This window comes from Ranitomeya variabilis, chromosome 7 (genome assembly GCF_051348905.1).
Source record: "Ranitomeya variabilis isolate aRanVar5 chromosome 7, aRanVar5.hap1, whole genome shotgun sequence".
Taxonomy (NCBI): Eukaryota; Metazoa; Chordata; class Amphibia; order Anura; family Dendrobatidae; genus Ranitomeya; species Ranitomeya variabilis.
In genome coordinates, this window is record NC_135238.1 from 147,861,992 (window position 1) to 147,883,574 (window position 21,583).

The 21,583-nt window shown below is 41.1% G+C and overlaps 1 protein-coding gene across 21 annotated transcripts in view; it reads right to left on the bottom strand.

Moving 5' to 3' along the window:
- Window positions 1-21,583, bottom strand: part of ABI2 (abl interactor 2) — a 142,728-nt gene that overhangs the window by 12,734 nt on the left and 108,411 nt on the right. The gene's annotated exons all lie outside the window — the stretch shown is intronic.

The window sequence follows — 21,583 nt, forward strand, 5'->3', positions numbered from 1 at the left end:
CCTCTCTCATCTTTATAAGTGGGAGAACGTGCACAATTGGTCACTGACTAAATACTTTCTTTCCCCACTGTATCTATCTATGTATATATCTATGTCTGTATATATAAGAAAATTACAGTAGACCATTACAGTAGGCCTTTACAATAAGAAAAAGTGAAGAGGATGTGTCTGTAATGGAGCCAAGGCGCCAATTCAAGGTCTTTATATGAGAAGTGGCTGAAGAAACATGTAAGAAAAAATTTGGTTGTGCAAAGGTTAATACAAAAATACAAAAAAGGTAAATACAAAAGGTTCTACATTAATTGATCTACAAAGAAAACTATACTTTCTTCCAACTGAAACCAAGAATCAAAGTATAAAACAAACATTCATTACTAAACGGACCTATTATTTAGTGATTTAGAACCAATGATTTAAAGGCGCTGAAAATTCCAGTACCTAAAATGTCTATTAACCCCTTAGTGACGGAGCCAAATTTTTGAAATCTGACCAGTGTCACTTTATGTGGTAATAACTCTGGAACGCTTCAACAAATCCCAGTGATTTTAAAACTGTTTTTTTATGACACATTATACTTTATGATAATGGTAAATTTAGATTGATATGCTTTGTGTTTATTTATAAAAAAATATCTGAAATTTGAGAAAAATGTTAAAAAAATAGCACTTTTTAAACTTTGAATTATTATCCCTTTAGCCCAGATAGTCACACCAGAGCAAAAAATTAATAAATAACATTTCCCACATGTCGGCTTTACATCAGCACCATTTATAAAATGTTCTTTTATTTTGTTAGCATTTTAGGAGGTTTAAAAATGTAGCAGTCATTTTTCATTTTTTCAAGGAAATTTACAAAATTAATTTTTTACAGACTTTTCCATGTTTGAAGTGACTTTAGGGGTCCCATATATTGTGAAACCCCCAAAAGTGATACCATTTTAGAAACAGCACCCCTTGACATACTGAAAACTGCAGTCAGGTAGTTTATTAACCCTTCAGGTGCTTTTCAGGAATTAATGCAAAGTGGCATGACAGAAATGAAAATGTGTATTTTTACCACCTAAATGCCTCTAACTTCAGAACAGATTACTACAGCAGTCAGACTGTAAGGCCGCTATTTGGTCATAAATTGCCATCGCAAATATCAGGACCACACAATCATGATCTGAGGGCACCGATTGGGATAAAGAGGAAGCCCCCACACTCTGTTAACCATTTATAATGATGTAGTCACTATTGACAGCAGCATCTAAGGGGTTAAACAGATTTGGACGGTGCAAACACTGATCGTGGCAGATGCAGCAAGTTGTCAGCTATAGTGGACAGCCGACAGCTGCTGGATTGTCACCTGTATGGGGAGACTATTCTCTTATATCTCAGGTCAGTTAAAAGACGTATAGGCGGTCATTAAGGGGTTAATGACGTTTTATGACAAAGAGGCCCCTCAATCAAGACCCTGCTTTAAAAACTGCATCCCCCAAGGTATTCAAGACTGCATTCATTAACCCCTTTCTGTCCTTGGATGGACTAGTACGTCCAAGGGCAGAACCCCAGCTTTAGGGCCCCTTTCCACTTGCGAGATAAATGTCCGTGTCTCGCATGTGAAAACCAAGTTGTGGCGCCGGCACTTGGGAGCGGAGCGTGCGGCTGCATGTACTGCTATGGAGCAGCACTCTCCGCTCTGGAGTACCGGCGCCACAACTTGGTTTTCACATGCGAGACACGGACGTTTATCTCGCAAGTGGAAAGGAGCCCTCGATGTGGGCTCCGGCGGTGAGCCCGCATCAAAGCCGGGACATGTCAGCTGTTTTGAACAGCTGACATGTGCACGCAAAAGGTGCGGGCGGAATCGCGATCCACCCGCACCTATTAACTAGTTAAATGCCACTGTCAAACTCTTGACAGCAGCATTTAACATGCGCTTCAGCCATCTGGCCCAAAATGCGCACACGGGTATCCCCCGTCACGTGATCAGGGATCATCGGCATAACAACCAGAGGTCTCCTTGAGATCTTTATGGTTGTTCATGCCTGATTGCTGTGAGCGCCACCCTGTGTATATTAAAGTTTGACATGAGACTGAATGTGTGTATTTCTTTGAGTAGTATTTCAATTGATTTACAGGGATCTGTTAGGTAAAAGTACATTGTCCGCAAATGCAGCTATTTTATGCTCTGTTTGACCACATTTTAAACCCTGGATTTCAGGGTTTTGTCTTATTTTTTGTAGAAAAGTTTCCATTACAAGTATGCATAAGAGGGGCAAGAGAGGGCAACCCTGCCTCGTCCCATTTCTGATATCGAAGCTTGGGGAAAGTTCATTGCAAACCTTCAGCCTAGCTGAGGGTTACTGTAGAGGGCTAAGATTTTTCCAATGCAAAGGGTCAGGAAGCCAAATTTCATCAGTCTTTGTTCCATGAACTTCCAATTGACATTGTCAAATATTCTTTTTTTTTTAGCATATGTTGATAAAAAAAATAAAAAAAGTGGTTTGCGTGTTTCTTCGTTTTGATAGACACTGGCGAGATCTTGATCACCCATCCTTAGCAGAATGGATCAATGAATCAAATACTATATACTCATTTGAAAAAACCCGCTTGACTTATTCCAAGCAGGATAAGTTCCTTGAACAGTGGAACTTGCATGAATATCAAAATACCGTATATACTTGAGTATAAGCCGACCTGAGTATAAGCCGACCCCGCTAATTTTGCCACAAAAAATTGGGAAAACTTAATGACTCGAGTATAAGCCTAGGGTGGAAAATGCAGCAGCTACTGGTAAATTTCAAAAATAAAAATAGATACCAATAAAAGTAAAATTATTTGAGACATCAGTAGGTTAAGTGTTTTTTTGAATATCCATATTGAATCAGGAGCCCCATATAATGCTCCATACAGTTCATGATGGGCCCCATAAGATGCTCCATATTAAAATATGCCCCATATAATGCTCCAAAAATGTGGATTATGGCCCCATAAGATGCTCAATACAGATATTTGCCCCAAATAATGCTGCACATGGCCCCATAAGATGCTCCATACAGATATTTGCCCCATATAATGCTGCACATGGCCCCATACAGATATTTGCTCCATATAATGCTGCACATGGCCCCATAAGATGCTCCATACAGATATTTGCCCCAAATAATGCTGCACATGGCCCCATACAGATATTTGCCCCATATAATGCTGCACATGGCCCCATAACAAGCTCCATACAGATATTTGCCCCATATAATGCTGCACATGGCCCCATACAGATATTTGCCCCATATAATGCTGCACATGGCCCCATAAGATGCTCCATAGAGATATTGGCCCCATATAATGCTGCACATGGCCCCATACAGATATATGCCCCCATACAGATATATGCCCCATATTACACATGGCCCCATAAGATGCTCCATACAGATATTTGCCCCATATAGTGCTGCACATGCCCCCATTCAGATATTTGCCCCATATAATGCTGCACATGGCCCCATACAGATATTTGCCCCATATAATGCTGCACATGGCCCCATAAGACGCTCCATACAGATATTTGCCCCATATAATGCTGCACATGGCCTCATAAGATGCTCCATACAGATATTTGCCCCATATAACGCTGCACATGGCCCCATAAGATGTTCCATACAGACATTTGCCCCATATGCTGTTGCTGCGATTAAAAAAATAAAAAATGTCATACTCACCTCTCAGGCCCCCGGCACTTGCTATATTCACCTGCTCCCTGTTCCACCACCGACTGCCGCGGTGTCTTCCCCGTCCTCTGCACGTTCAGGCAGAGGGCGGCATGCACTAATCGCGTCATCGCGCCCTCTGACCTGAGCATCACTGCAGAGGACGAGGAAGACGCAGCGGCGCCGACAGTGGAAAGGGGAGCAGGTGAATATCGAAAAAAAACTGCATTATACTCACCTGCTCCTGTCGCGGTCCCTGCACATCTGTTCCCCGGCGCCGGCAGCTTCTTCCTGTAGTGAGCGGTCACATGGTAACGCTCATTACAGTAATGAATATGCGTCTCCACTCCTATGGGAGTGGAATGGGGTCGATATTCATTACTGTAATGAGCAGTACCATGTGACCGCTCACTACAGGAAGCTGCTGGCGCCGGGGAACCAGGGATGTGCAGGGACCGCACCAGGAGCAGGTGAGTATTATTACACAGCTCCGCTCCCCCTCCCCTGCCGACCCCTGGGTATGACTCGAGTATAAGCCGAGAGGGTTACTTTCAGCCCAAAAAAGTGGGCTGAAAATCTCGGCTTATACTCGAGTATATACAGTAGGATCATATTCTAGAGTACGGATCTTATACCACAACTCACTCACTCCCTGCTCCAAATAAAAAACAAATAAATAAATGTTTATACCATTCACAAACACCTACTACCACTCATCCTCGTAAATGTGAATATCTGCTCGTTCTCAACAGGACTCTCCCTTCCGTCACCCTGCCCATTACCCCATCTTTTGCCAAATTTCTTTCCCCTTCCTTTCACAAGTGATCTTTCAATTAAACAATATTCCTAGAAATACGTTCCATCTTGTTCCCGGTGTCATTGAACATGTATGGCCAAGCTAGGCAACGGCAAAAGCCAGTATGAAACAGAATGTGTATGGCCCTTGATCTTTTGTGAAAATAAAAGTGGAGATCTGTACAGAGGGAACGTGACGGGATCGTTTAACCCCTTAGTGACCGGGCCAAATTTTTGAAATCTGACCAGTGTCACTTTATATTGTAATAACTCTGGAACGCTTCAACAAATAATACTGATTTTGAGATTGTTTTTTCATGGTACATTATAATTTGTGACAATGGTAAATTTAGGTCTATATTTGTTTTTATAAATAAACACAAAACATATCAGACATTTGACAAAAATGTTTAAAAATTAGCAATTTTCAAACTTTGAATGATTTTTCCTTTAATCCAGATAGTGATACTACAGAAAAACATTAATAAATAACATTTCCCACATGTCTGCTTTACATCAGCACCATTTTTAAAATGTTATTTTATTTTGTTAGCATTTTAGAAGGTTTCATTTTTTCAAGGAAATTTACAAAAAAAAAAATGTTTTTTTAGGGACCTATCCAGGTTTGAAGTGACTTTGGGGGTCCTATATATTGGAACACCCCAAAAGTTATACCATTTTAAAAATCGATCCCTTCGACATTTTGAAAACTGCTGTCAGGTAGTTTATTAACCCTTCAGATGATCTCCAGGAATTAAGTGGCATAATGGGAATGAAAAAGTGTATTTTTACCACCTAAATGTCGCTTACTTCTAAATAGGTCATTATATCGAGCAGACTCTAAGGCCGCTATTTGGCCGTGAATTGCCATGGCAAACATCAGGACCACACAATCAGGATCTCAGTGTGCCGATGGAGATAAAGAAAGAGCCCCCGCACTGTTAACCATTTATATGATGTAGTCACTATTGACAGCAGCATCAAAGGGGTTAAACAGTTATGGTCGGTGCCAACACTGATCGGGCTGATGCAGCAAGTTGTCAGCTATAGTGTACAGCGGACAGCTGCTGGATTGTCACCTGTATGGAGAGGATATTCTCTTAGATCTCAGGTCAGTAAAAAGACGAATTGGCAGTCGTTAAGGGGTTAAAAGAACGGAAGACGACATGTCTGACATTTGCCATGTATAGTCAAACTCACAATTTGGACTGAATGGTCACATTAATATATTCCTGGAGGTAACATATTTGCAGCACATCCATTACAAATCTGTAAAAATTGCATTCACATTTTGCATTTTAAACCCTATGTTCTTCAAGATGTCTGTCTCCATAAAGTCTAAGGCTGTGTGCACACGATGCAGATTTGGTGCAGAACTGCAGCGAATTTTTCTGCGCCGAAATGGTGCAGTTCCGCACTGTGATTTACAGTACAATGTAAATCAATGGTAAAAAAAAAAGCTGTGCAGATGGTGCGGAAAAATCATGACGAATTGCTGCAGATTTAAAAGAAGTGCATGTCACTTCTTTTGTGCAGTTCTGCAGCGTTTCTGCACCCCTCCATGACAAAAATCCGCACTGGTAAACTCTGCACACAATCCGCAACAAAAACGCACAAAAACTGCAGAAAATCTGCACCTGCGGATTCTGCCAGGAGATGCAAATTTAGTGCAGAAAATTCTGCACCACATTTCCTACGTGTGCACATGGCCTAAAGGTTCCGCAGTTTCCTCCAAAACACAAGTTGGTAAATAACAGATCAGAAAAGAGAGAAAATGTGCCTTTTTTAAATCTAGGAAAAACTACTTTTGTCTTGTTGGCACTGTAAGTTATGGGAATAGGCTGGAACCACAACCTCAGTGTATACCAAAATTATCCTGATTCCGCTGTACACTTTTTTGACCTGATCACATTTTTCAAATCATATCTGTCATTTTATGTAGTAATCACTCTGGAGTGCGACTACAGTGATTCTGACATTGGTTTTTGTGACACTTTGTACTTTATGTTATTGACCTAAATGTATTCAATATGTAAATTTAGGTCTATAATTGTTCTCTTTCATGCTCAAAAAGTTCCGCAGCAATTTTTCTTTCTTTTTTTTCAATTAAGTTTACAAACTTTTTTTTTTTTTTTTGGGGGGGGGGGGGATTATTGAATCTTTCTGACAAATGAGCCTCCTCAATCAAGACCTTGCTTTATAAAAACTGCATCCCCCAAGGTATTCAAGACTTTATTCATTAAAGGGAACCAATTTCACAAGAGGTAATAGCATGAAATTGCTTCAGCTGTAGAGTCCATTTTTACCCAACACAGCAATACCCCATATGTGCTCACAGAGTACTGTTTGGGAACACAGCATGGGGCAGGAATGTAGGCTCACCATTTGATTTTTGGGGTGTAGATTTTCCTGAAATAGTTTGTGGGTGTCACTTGAAGATCCCTTCAGTGAGAACAGTAGAAATGCCCCTTCCTACAAGTGATCCCCATATTGTTACACTCCACTGAGAATTCATCTACAAGTGAAATTCTTATTATTTTAATGGCATAGAAGAGTGTTGCAGAGTGAAAATGGAAAATATGCCAGATTAGTACCTCATACATTGTGCCCCAGCTTGTGCTTCTGGAGACATGCATCCCATAAACTATGTAGGCTGTCCCCACTACACTAATGTCATAAGGGCTCGCGTACACAAGTGTATAAATCGGACGAGCGTAATCGGCTTGTACTCCGCCCAATGTTATACTATGGGGCAGTGTAGATCTGCGATTATTTTCTCATGCAGATTCGGCATGAGAACACAATTACAGCATGCTGCACGTGTATCCAAGAAATGGATGTGAAGCGTGTGAAACCTCAGACTGCATTCAGATGTCATCTGAGTGCAGTGTGATTCCCACGGACGCTGGCAATGGAGGAGATGGAGAAATTACTTTCTCCGTCTCCTCTGCAGCTGTGCAGTAATTTTCATGCGAGAGGATCGGTGGACAGAGTACGGACACCGGCTCCCGCTCGCAGTGCGTGACCTGAGTCATTAGCATATCGCATCTGATCTCGCACGAGTGAACATACGTTCATGAGACCCCGTCCTAAATGTGGACCCCAACTGCAGTTTGGGTACTCAGCCTTTTGCAGGATAAACAAAGAAAAAATGCAGGGCCGCGCTTAGTAACCCGATGTTTACCCTGGTTACCAGCGTAAACGTAAAAAAAACAAACAGTACATACTTACATTCCGGTGTCTGTCCCCCGGCGTTCTGCTTCTCTCCACTGTGTAAGCACCATAGCCGGAAAGCAGAGCGGTGACGTCACCGCGTCACCGCTGTGCTCGCTTTCCGGCCGGCAGGCGCTCACAGTGCAGAGAAGCTGAGACGCCGGAGGACAGACACCGGAATGTGAGTATGTACTGTTTGTTTTTTTTACGTTTACGCTGGTAACCAGGGTAAACATCGGGTTACTAAGCGTGGCCCTGCGCTTAGTAACCCGATGTTTACCCTGGTTACAAGCGAAGACATCGCTGGATCGCTGTCACACACAACGATCCAGCGATGTCAGCGGGAGATCCAGCGACGAAAGAAAGTTCCAAACGATCTGCTACGACGTACGATTCTCAGCAGGGTCCCTGATCGCTGCTGCGTGTCAGACACTGCGATATCGTAACGATATCGCTAGAACGTCACGGCTCGTGCCGTCGTAGCGATGAAAATGGCACTGTGTGACGGTACCCTAATACCCTGCAATCCACTCCACAAACTGGGTGAGGAAGATAAGGGAGATACCAGCGGTACCAGTGTTATTGATCAGTAATCAAATGTAGGTGGCATTTGTACTGCTGAATTTGAGTTACAATCACATTTTTTCCCTTTATTTGTAATGCACTAAAAAGCAGAATCAAGACAGCACAATATATATTTTTCTAACAGAAAAAATAATCTGAAATTAATATCACAGAGTGCTCTTGCTTTTCAGAAACAACTGTACTGAGTTTTTGCATTTATTGTGCAATCATTTTTGTGAAGAGAGTGAATAATTGGAGTTTGTTTTTGTTTTTTAAATACGAAAGAAAATGTCCTAACATCTAGACTTTAACTGTGACTATCTACAAAGTAGGCATGTTGTAATTTTTGTTTTGCAAGTCTGTTTTACTAGCCATATTTTATATTAAAATCAAGTGTGAACTTAGCTGTAGCTGCACATCTTTCTTTCTCTTCTTCGTCTTCTTTAATGCGACTAATTCACTAGGCTGGGCACACACTGTCTTGCTATATCTAACAATTAGCCTTATAAAGCAGGAGAGTAACAATTACTTCAATACAGTTAGATATATTAAAACGATTTAGTCATGCAAGTAATCAGTTTTAGTTATATAATAATAAATTATCCCATTACATATATTGGATAAAACAATTTCATGTCTCTAATGGTGTAGATTTACCAAAACTTGTATTCCACATATCAGCCTCATCAAAATTACAAGAAAAGGGTGGTGGCCCTTCATAATAACTTGTTCAGAATAACTTTTTTTTGCTAGAGTAGTGATGAGCAAACATGCTCAAATAAGGCGTTATCCGAGCATGCTTGCGTGCTTATTGAGAGTCCCCGCGTCTGCATAACAAACAAACAGGCAATCCATGCATGTGTTACGGCTGTCGAACAGCCGCGAGACATGCAGCCGCGGGGATCCAAACCTATTTTTCGAGCACGCTGAAGAAACTTGGCAAGCCCACAAGCATGCACGGATAACACCTTATCTGAGCACGTTCACTCATCACTTACTAAATGCTGCATATTTATCAAGCTAATTATGCTAGAATTCTGAAATAGTTTATGCCAAAAAAAAAAAAAAAATGTCATGACTTGCACCATATTTATGTGAATTAGATACTTTTTTTTCGATTTGTCCAACTTGGGGGTATGGCCTCTCTGAAAAGGAGTGTGACTTGTCAGACAGGGGCATGGCACCAAAATTCCGGCACACAGTAAGCCAACTATTAGGTTGTGTAAACTTGACAATATAGAATTAGACATGATACATGAAACTGCATTAACCACCTTGATAAATTTGCACTGCCTATTGGACAGTGTTGATATGTCCCAAAGTATCTAAGATGCTTTTTCTTGCTCACTGTTCACACATTGAATAAAATGCTGGATTTCACTCTGTACACTTCTGTGCATCCGTATTAAATTCAAGTCCTACTACATGGTTCTGCTTGCTCAGTCTGAATGTCCCCTCCAGGCATGTACAGCTGACTAGGTTAACATAAGGAAAGTGCTGTGACTGCAGCTTATCAAAGCAAACATGTATTTTATGAGCAGATGCCCTTGACAACTACCACTTTCTGACGCTCAGAGCATTCAACATATTGAGACCGAAGAGAAAGGATTTCTGCTACAACAGTTTGGAAATGATACATTCAGTATTTTTTTTAATACTAATAATGCTATATCAATTTAAGGAGGCACGAACGTATATGCATTAGCATATGATATGAAAAAGTGGTAAGATAAATACTTCATGTAAAGATCTGACACGTAAAATGAACACGTCATCTGATACATGCTTCACAATCTGCAGACAGCAGGAATTACCATAGATACTGGCTACATGATTGCAGCCCGGTATATTTCCTCTGAAACGCTCCGGCATCTTCAGAGAACAGATGCTTTATACTTCATCATGATTTGCTGTCACTTTGTGATGGAGCGGTGGAGAAATGTGCGTTGGGGCAGGTGGAGGAGGTCGCTGTGTGCTCCTGGTTATTATATGGGACATTTTCCATAATCCTTAGGGCCTCACTAATTTATTCCTCTCTTGGATAGCCACGTTTGTGGGAATCATACTTGGCACTGTGCAATGGTTATGGAAATGGATATATATATATATATATATATATATATATATATATATATATATATATATATATATACACATACACACAAACACACGTATATATACACATATTTAGACATTTGTTTGATCGCTGTACTCTGCACTATGCAATGATTATTTATGCTGAACATTTATGCATATTTATATCTATTTATTGCACAGAGCACTTTTGTGATTGCATCCAATTGGTGACATGCGATTCCTATAGTGTGTCATAAATTGTTACCAATATTTTACTTGTCACTGTGCAATATTTCATTATTGATGCACTTTATTATTAATACTTATTGCACAATGCACTTTTTTGCTTTGATTAATTAGTACAATCATGAAATGTGAAACTTCTGGATGTTTGTTTGTGTCACCCTGATATTATGCTATCAAATATTGGCCTTTGACTTGTCACTTCTGAAATATACAGGTCCTTCTCAAAAAATTAGCATATAGTGTTAAATTTCATTATTTACCATAATGTAATGATTACAATTAAACTTTCATATATTATAGATTCATTATCCACCAACTGAAATTTGTCAGGTCTTTTATTGTTTTAATACTGATGATTTTGGCCTACAACTCCTGATAACCCAAAAAACCTGTCTCAATAAATTAGCATATTTCACCCGACCAATCAAATAAAAGTGTTTTTTAATACCAAACAAAAAACCATCAAATAATAATGTTCAGTTATGCACTCAATACTTGGTCGGGAATCCTTTGGCAGAAATGACTGCTTCAATGCGGCGTGGCATGGAGGCAATCAGCCTGTGACACTGCTGAGATGTTATGGAGGCCCAGGATGCTTCAATAGCGGCCTTAAGCTCATCCAGAGTGTTGGGTCTTGCGTCTCTCAACTTTCTCTTCACAATATCCCACAGATTCTCTACGGGGTTCAGGTCAGGAGAGTTGGCAGGCCAATTGAGCACAGTAATACCATGGTCAGTAAACCATTTACCAGTGGTTTTGGCACTGTGAGCAGGTGCCAGGTCGTGCTGAAAAATGAAATCTTCATCTCCATAAAGCATTTCAGCCGATGGAAGCATGAAGTGCTCCAAAATCTCCTGATAGCTAGCTGCATTGACCCTGCCCTTGATGAAACACAGTGGACCAACACCAGCAGCTGACATGGCACCCCACACCATCACTGACTGTGGGTACTTGACACTGGACTTCAGGCATTTTGGCATTTCCTTCTCCCCAGTCTTCCTCCAGACTCTGGCACCTTGATTTCCGAATGACATGCAAAATTTGCTTTCATCAGAAAAAAGTACTTGGGACCACTTGGCAACAGTCCAGTGCTGCTTCTCTGTAGCCCAGGTCAGGCGCTTCTGCCGCTGTTTATGGTTCAAAAGTGGCTTTACCTGGGGAATGCGGCACCTGTAGCCCATTTCCTGCACACGCCTGTGCACGGTGGCTCTGGATGTTTCCACACCAGACTCAGTCCACTGCTTCCTCAGGTTCCCCAAGGTCTGGAATCGGTCCTTCTCCACAATCTTCCTCAGGGTCCGGTCACCTCTTCTCGTTGTACAGCGTTTTCTGCCACATTGTTTCCTTCCAACAGACTTACCATTGAGGTGCCTTGATACAGCACTCTGGGAACAGCCTATTTGATGAGAAATTTCTTTCTGGGTCTTACCCTCTTGCTTGAGGGTGTCAATGATGGCCTTCTTGACATCTGTCAGGTCGCTAGTCTTACCCATGATGGGGGTTTTGAGTAATGAACCAGGCAGGGAGTTTTTAAAAGCCTCAGGTATCTTTTGCATGTGTTTAGAGTTAATTAGTTGATTCAGAAGATTAGGGTAATAGGTCATTTAGAGAACCTTTTCTTGATATGCTAATTTATTGAGACAGGTTTTTTGGGTTATCAGGAGTTGTATGCCAAAATCATCAGTATTAAAACAATAAAAGACCTGACAAATTTCAGTTGGTGGATAATGAATCTATAATATATGAAAGTTTAATTGTAATCATTACATTATGGTAAATAATGAAATTTAACACTATATGCTAATTTTTTGAGAAGGACCTGTATGTATCCAGAGAACATCCATCCCACTCCTCAATTTTATCTTTTCCCATCCCTTGTAATTCCCTCCCCCCATTTTTTACTTTGTAATTTTTGGGTTTTATGTTTTTAATAATAAAGAAATAAATTTTACAGTGTTATTCTCTGCCTAATTATTTGAATCTACAGGGTGGGCCATGTATATGGATACACCTAAATAAAATGGGAATGGTTGGTGATATCAACTTCCTGTTTGTGGCACATTAGAATATGGGAGGGGGAAACTTTTCAAGATGGGTGGTGACCATGGTGGCCATTTTGAAGTCAGCCATTTTGGATCCAACTTTATTTTTTCCAATGGGAAGAGGGTCATGTGACACATCAAACTTATTGGTGTGCTTGGTTTTAACGTAACTTTATTCTTTTATGAGTTATTTACAAGTTTATGACCACTTATAAAATGTGTTCAAAGCGCTGCTCATCGTGTTGGATTGTCAATGCAACCCTCTTCTCCCACTCTTGACACACTGATAGCAACACCGCAGAAGAAATGCTAGCACAGGCTTCCAGTATCCATTGTTTCAGATGCTGTACATCTTGTATCTTCACAGCATAGACAATTGCCTTCAGATGACCCCAAAGATAAAAGTCTAAGGGGGTCAGATCGGGAGACCTTGGTGGCCATTCAACTGGCCCACGATGACCTTCATGATGATGTGTTGCCCTCTTTATGAACTGAAGATGGCACGTTCCCTGAGTTTTTCCAGCAAGATGTTGCACCACCACATTATGGGTGTCAGATCCAAGCATTCCTACATGAACAGATTCACCACCCATCTTGAAAAGTTTTCCCCCTCCCATATACTAATGTGCCACAAACAGAAAGTTGATATCACCAACCATTCCCATTTTATTTAGGTGTATCCATATAAATGTAGTTTTATAGGTTTACATTCTGTTATATCTATAGGATTTCAGAATTTTGAAATTGTTGGTCTTTCCTTCTTATGTAGATTTGCAGCTGGGGACAATTTCTGACTAGTCTGAGCCTTGTACTGTAGAGGTATACAATACTCCCTGGTTAGGAGATGAGGTGCCCAAGTAGGTTTCCAACCAGTTACCAAGAAAGTAAGGAACTCCACACTCAAAGTGCAGTGAATGAAACAAATTATTTTTAATAGCAATCCAAATAGTTAACGTTTTGGTCCTAATATTGGCGAGTGTCTCTTTAGCCAAAAGTTACAAAGCAATCAGTTCTGATGAACATCCAACATTAGGACAGAAATGTTAACAACTATTTGCATTGCTATTAAAAATAATTTGTTCCATTCTCTGAAACTTGAGTGCCAAGATCCTTACTTGCTTACTCTCATCCTTGGCTATGGTCCCCTCCTGGATGTTTAAAGTATTCATTCTCTGAAACACTAGAGCGTTTCAGAAAACTATACCGACTACAATCATGCAGCTAGGATCAGATTTGTGCTGCGCACAGTTTGGTCAGCATGAATCAGATGAAAGTTTCATTTTAAAATGTATCTGTCATTTCAAGGAACCTATCAAAATTAGCTGGTGTGTGTCCATGAGGAATAACGTTTTTGTTTCTGGACATTATAGCTTGTATATTACATTTTTACCAGCATTTCCCTCTGCAGTTTGGCTTTAAAGTCTCCCAAACAAAGTACACAGAATCAAATGGATTCCAGTTCTTCTTTCTAAGTATAGGATATGTTCAAGAGCAGTAGCAGCTGCATTGAGACCATCATACAGCAGTACTGAGCAGTGTAGCTGTGAATTCAGCTCTAGGATAAGCCGAATCATTCGCTAGGGGCAAGACATCTGCCTGTCTCTGCTTGTTTTCTCACTCTAATCCTCACTCCTCTTCTCCCTTCCCCATAGGCAAAAATAGCTAGTAGAACCCCGACAGCTCACTGTTCTGGCAGCCTGTCTTGCTTTCACAAGGATGGCTTTCAGTTGTTTTTCAGAGTGAATGATGAGTTTAGAAGGCTGTGGAGAATGAAGCATTTTTCTCTGAAGAGATATATTACAAAGTTTACTATATTAGCCTGAGTTATTTATACAAAGTTAGGGGGTCACCACAAATTAGTGACTCATGCAAAAAAAAAAAAGAAAACAATTATGATTTCTATTTTAATCTGTAGATATGAAAACATTGAGCAAGGATGTAAATCGCAGTGCAATACAACTGAATGGGTCGCATTACGATACCAAGAACATCGTAAAAAATATGACGCAGTTGAACTTCTTGCAACTTGCTTATTGCGGTTGCACTACCCTCAGGGTTCCAATGCAACCCCATTAAACTGCATTGTGCTGCAATGTAGCAGTGACAGCTCACGAACCTTGGTCATGCAACAAGTAATGCCGTGTAACCCAGCCTAATGGCTACATGCTTAGGACATGCTACAATAGTCCGATCAGCACACAAGAGCAGCATTCAGTGTTCTGCTGGTGGAAAAATTCTACAAGTATGTGGTCAGACACATCTAATAGTGCCCCCCTACAATGCTTATGGTTGACGAGTTACCTTTACCAGATTTCTGCATATTGCCTAGGAAAAAGATATAGACCCTGATTCATCAAGACACACGTTTTTCACACCGGTCTTGATGACGTGGCATGCCAGAGTAGGAAGCTCCTATCCTGATCCATTATGAGGCATATGCATCTAAGGCTTCTTTCACACTAGCGTCGGTATGGGGCCATCGTGCTGCGTCGGCCCGACGTACCGACGCATACTGTGCAAAAAATGCCCGACGTGGGCAGCAGAAGCAGTCTTACGACGCTTCCGCTGCCCCATTGCAAGGTCCGGGAAGGAGGGGGCGGAGTTTCGGCCGCGCATGCGCAGTCGAAAATGGCGGTCCCTACACACAAAAAAAGTTACATGTAACTTTTTTTGTGGTGGCTGTGCGCCAAAACACGGTGCAACCGTCGCACGACGGTTGCGACGTGTGGCACTGCGTCGCTAATAAAAATCTATGGAGAAAAAAACGCACCATGCGGGCAACTTTGCAGGATGCGTTTATCCACAACGACGCATTTCGACGTGCAGTGCCCGACGCTAGTGTGAAAGTAGCCTTAGAGGATTAAGAGCGTCTGACAAGTGTCATGCGCCTCTGAGTGCCTCACAAGAAATCTTACTCTAGTCAGGAACTGGAGTAAGATTAGTGGTGTAAGGAACGCCACCACTCACCATGAATTGGACGAGCGAGGTTTGCCACACACCTATTCCACCCTCTTTGTTTTAGCTAGTAGAAAATGGAGTGAAATGTAGCAAAATTTTAGTGCAGCCTTGTGTTGCGCTAACATTTTGCACTTTTCAAAGTTTTTTATGCCAGCATTCTGGAGTAAAGGGTTTGTTGAATCAGACCCTAAATGTCCACACAATGAGCCAACACAAGCTGGGCAGTGCTATGTATTACAAGTACCCTCAATTTTAATTAATTCTACAATGTGAACACTAAGATGGTTTCTGAAGGTAGACACTGTCAGTCTACTGGAGATAGCTGGGGAGTGGGCAGCAACAAAGTATTATGTTTAGTAAAGTGGTGAGCCGAAGTTTGTTCAGCAGAATATCCATGAATGTCGAGGCACCAGAGGATAATCCTTAGAAAGTTACATCTTTATTCCAGAATAATAATAATAATAATAGGAAGTCAAGGTTGCAGCCACAGCTGGCTTTTTTTCAAGCCTCAAAATACAACTACACTCCCTGACAGAAGTTATGTCGCTTATCCATGTTATGTAAATAAAAGCTTACAACCTGACGTTAAATTCATCCATTGGTTGTATAAATTATTCTTTTGAAAGCTGAAATGCTCCAAAATGTGGTTTAGGTTAAGAAAATAAATTGGCATCAATGCAGAAATATTCATGGACACAGAATGGTCAGATTTTGGCAAGACAAAAGTTTTGTCGCCTGGTCATATAATGCACCCAATCCTAGTTTACATCCTCACCTGTGCTCAGTAAATGATCGGTTAAATAGTGTGTGTGTATAAAAAGAAACCCAGCACCCCAGACCATCACTTGAACTGCAACTTGAGCTCTGACAACATACCTAAAATCCACCCTATGACCAAAGCCTGAATCATCAAGAGGCTGAAGACCAGATCCACTGCAGAGGTGGCTGGCACCTTTAATGTGTCTCAACATCAAGTACAAAGAATTAAAAAAAAAGATTTGAAGAGACTGGAGATGTGTTTGACAAGCCCAGGTCCGGCAGACCCCGCAAGACAACTGCTCAGGAGGAACGTTTGTTGGTTAGAAAATCCAAAGCAAACCCCTCTTCCACTGCAGCAGAGCTCCAAAAGGCCTGGTCACCTCAAGTCCCAGTGTCAACTAGAACAGTTTGTAGGATTCGGTCTCAAAATGGCCTCCATGGTCGAATCAGTGCCCAGACGCCAGCACTAAACAAAAGGCAAATAAAAACCGTGTGGCATTTGCAAAGCCCCACAACCTGCTGGAAGATGGATGCTGGAAAGTGGCAGAAGGTGGATTTCTCTGATGAATCTTCAGTAGAATTACACCACAGCCGCCACAAATACTGCAGGAGACCTACTGGGGCCCGTATGGATCCACAATACACCCAGAAAACAGTTACATTTGGTGGTGGAAAGATCATGGTCTGGGGTTACATTCAGTATGGGGGTGTGCGAAACATTTGCAAGGTGGAAGGCAATATCAGTAGCCTAAAATATCAAGAAGTATTAGCTACCTCTTATATTCCAACTCATAAAAGGGGTCAAATTCTTCAGCAGGATGGTGCTCCATCTCATACATCCATCTCTACAACAAAGTTCCTCCAGGCAAAAAAGATCAAGGTGCTCAAGGACTGGCCAACCCAGTCACCTGACATGAACATCATAGAGCATGTTTGGGGTAGGATGAAAGAGGAAGCTTGGAAGACAAAACCAAAGAATCTAGATGAACTCTGGGAGGCACGTAAGACTGCATTCTTTGCTATTCCTGATTACTTCATTAATAAATTGTATGAATCATTGTTGAACCGCATGGATGCAGTCCTTGAAGCTCATGGAAGTCACACAAAATATTAAATATGACTCTAATAGCACCACAACTTCATTCACCAATGTTATGCAACATATATTTGTATTTTAAGTTAATTATTTGTTTGAATATCACATTACTTTCTGTGGGCGACAAAACTTTTGTCTTGCCAGAATCTGACCATTCTGTGTCCATTAACTGATTAATATTTCTGCATTGATGCCAATTAATTTTCTTAACCTAATCCACATTTCGGAGGGTTTCACCTTTCAAAAGAATAATTCATACAACCAATGGATGAATTTAATGTCAGGTTATAAGCTTTAATTTACATAACATGGATAAGCGACAACTTCTGTCAGGGAGTGTATGCCTTGAGATTCTTTGATATGTTAATGTTTTGGGGCCTAGTGGGAAGCCCTATTGAGCGAGATCAGAATTTATCAAAGGTGCATGGGACTTGGACAGTGGATTAAGGAAGTTGGTCCAGCAGTAATGTCATATGCAGCACCTAAAATATAAAGGGGTCTTTCCTGGTAACGGTGCACCCCACATCAATCAAATTATCTTATTTTTTAATAAATAAAAAAAAAAAAAAAAAAAAAGAATACAAGTGAAACAACTACAGTACATCGCTATCTAAACTCTGCTCATATTTCTATGGAAGCATGAGTTCCATATCTGAGGAAAATCCCAGACAAAATAGTGAATCCATGCTGTGTTTAGTGTCAGGTAAAGTGCCAGACCTCATGACGGACACAAGCCGATTTCTGACTTGTCAAGGATTTGCACATGTGAACAGAGCTTTAAAGAGGCAGTCAGTGTTAATAGCATGCCAATGCTTAAAAATAACAACATAAGTGATACTTACCCGTTTCCCTCCTGCTCCAGTACTAACTTTATGCTGCTCCCTGAAATTTCTTATTGAAATGGCTGCAGCAATGATGTCCTGTGTAGAACACATGATCGCTGCAGGCAGTCATTGAGCTCAGCGGTCTGAAGGCGCTCTCCGATGATGACTGGCTGCAGTGGTAACACATTGTAAACAGGACATCAGCGCTGCAGTCCTGTAAACAGACTATAAATTGAATTAGAAAGCAACTCTTCAAATAATTGCAAATTAAATGTTTCATTGAATTTTTCAGGATCTGACGTTTCGGCTGCAATTCAGTATTTTTGCTTCGGGTGTAACGCAGCCTTGTAATCATTTAATAAGAGACTGAGATACAGCCGAGCGGCGCATCCTGTGAACTTCGATATGCTTCATTCGCAATTATATGGAGTGCTGCTTTTTCCTTTACTTTCTGGACTATATTGTAGATGGTTTATGAGGACAGTTTTTTCCACCTGAAAGCGAGCACCAGATTCTGCCTTCAAGACGTTAGGTGCTATCCCACCATTTCAGTTTTTACTGTAAATGACAAACTAATTGAAGTATACAGCAAGAAGGTAATGCTTATCTTGCGCTTTAAAATTACCAGCATTAACCCAAATTTTTAACAAAAAACGGCAATCCTCCCGAAAAGGGTTGTCTGGTTGAGATAAGCTATATATCCTCCAGAATGGGGCACTTCTCTATCAGTGCACATGCCAGACCACCACTGCATTCATTTATGGGACCGCCAGAGCACTGCATCTGGATATTTTGCCAGACACACAGGGAATGAGTGGAGTAGCAGTCCAGCATGTGCACCGCTGCGATACTTTCATCCCTCGGGGCTTATGTTCTCAATGTTCTGCAAAACAGGAGTCGGACGGATGCGCCGACTGGGTCATAGACTATAATTATGGCGGGAAAGCGAACGTGCGCTCTACCGTGCATCATTTTCAAGCATATGCTCCTACTGGAGGCAGACACTCAACACAGCCTGCTATGCCTTTACTGGAATAAAACTGGTGATTGGTTGTGGCGATCCTAGTAGTCGGACCCCCATCGATCTAAAAAAAAAAAAAAAAAATACCACCTATCCTGTGGATAAGTGATAACTAGTAACATCCAGTTAATCCCTTTAAATCAGGTCATCTGCACTCTCTCCCAGCAGGGTTTCTGCATACAGTACAAAGAAGGTGAAATTTGGGTTTCCACTGATGCATCTGATGCATGAAACGGAGGGGAGATTGAAAATGTGTGCCTGCAGTAAGAAATGAGATGGGAGACTAGAGAAAAAAAGAAGGATTTACAAAAAGGCAATGAAATACATTAACACACATGAGCTGATTATTTTATCAAAGAGCAGAATCTATTTGTTGGGCAGATGGTGGTGTTGGGAGAGGGGCGATTTGCTTTATTTAGATGACCTAATATGCATATATAAATGATATGGGTACTATCATGCACAGAACTTCTGTATGGATATTAATGTGGAAGCAGCACACCACATGGGTACTAATGCAAAGACAATCTTCACAATGCTGAGTGGGCACATTGTGGCACTGTAGTATTAATACTTGTGTAGTACCACTGTGGCTCGCGATAAGCTGTACTGACACTAGAATGGGCATCAATTTGTTGGCACAGTTTCATAACAATTTACTGTTACATGAAGGTAATGTAGAATGTCTACATGTATACTGTATGGCCTCACCAGATTGAGCATGTTAAACAGGCCACATAACTGAATAATGACTGTAGAGCTGAATCTAATGTAGTTTTTTAATTATTTTTAAAATATATCCCCTAAAATGCAAAGGTACTCACTTGTAAACTTAATATCTAAAGTTATGATAAACCCAACATTGCATTCCCAAAGATTCTTCTCTGGGGGTGTGTACGTTTTCCCCAGCATGGTGTTGCCCAATCATAAGCAGGAGACGTCATGCAGAGGGGAAAAAAAACAAGTCCACAGAAGGTCAGAAAAACATGCTTTCTACTGTGAGATGTAATGACAGACAGCCCTGATCTCTTCACCTCCTGAGTGTCATTCTAAACACCTCTTGTATCTTTCATTTCATGGCAGTCGGTGTGGGGGTATGGGGAATACAGAAGAGTCCGATTACACTTTTACCTTCCAAGTTACAACAGTCAGTGTAGGGGAAGGGAGTCAAGTTCTGCAAGAATCTCTGGCAACGCCCAATTGGGTTTATCATAAATTATAATCTACATTGTATAAGCTAATATCTCCTCTATGGAGAGGTAAAATAAAAAAATAAACGTTTTATTCAGCTCTGCAGCCATTATTCCATGATGTGGCCAGTTTACCATATTAAAACTAGTGAAAGGTCCTCCTTAAATGCAACATTCCTATGAGTGTACAGAGGGTATGTTAATTGGATGGTAGCAAGTTAAGACACACATTACATGGCTGACCATTCATTTATATGACTGCCAAGTCAAAGTTTAATGAAGCCTGACCTGTGTCATCAGCAGCACTGGCTTTTATTCAAAAAGGCACTGTGCTCATTAGACATCCACTTTATTGCATACATTTGAAACGCATACAAAATATTACAACTGAGTATATGAAATCTTCGAACTATAACAGAAAACAGACCTTTTCATCACGTGAATAGCAAACTAGTCCAAATGTTCATTAGTTATCACTTATCCAAATTAGCATTTGTGGTTCCCATAAAGGCAATCTACATGGTATTCATACAGTCTTAGAGCACCACTCCAGCATTTTTGTTTTTTATTGCACAGCTGGAGTGGTGCTTTAACTGTAATTCCCTCCTCACTGTCTCATACTCCCCTGCCACTGCGGTCATCCTTTTCCAGTGATGAGAAGTGACCTGCCAGGCAGCTCCAGTGCTTCATGTAGCTGCACGGAGATCACTTTTCAATACATCTCTATGACAGCTTTGCTCTGCCTCTCATAGACTTACAATGAAAGCTTGTGACGTAGTTGCCGACTTCCGTCCCGTCAGAAGCTGTGTTCACAAGATGGTGTCGCGGGACCAGTGGTGCCGAAAAACGGTGAATACGCACATTCAAAGCGTCACTCCAGCAGTGAAAAAAAACCTGCTGGAGAGGTTCTTCAACAACAGCAGGGTTTAGGGTCCCTGCATGTCATAGGGTTTCAGAACAATGCTAAAAGTACAACACATGGATCCACATTTTCCACAAAATGGGCCAGATTCATTAAGAGCTGGTCTTAATGAGGGGGCGTGCTCGGGTCAGCCGCATCTGGCTCATGAGGGGGTACATGCCTGTTCATGAATCTGGAGCGTCTGAC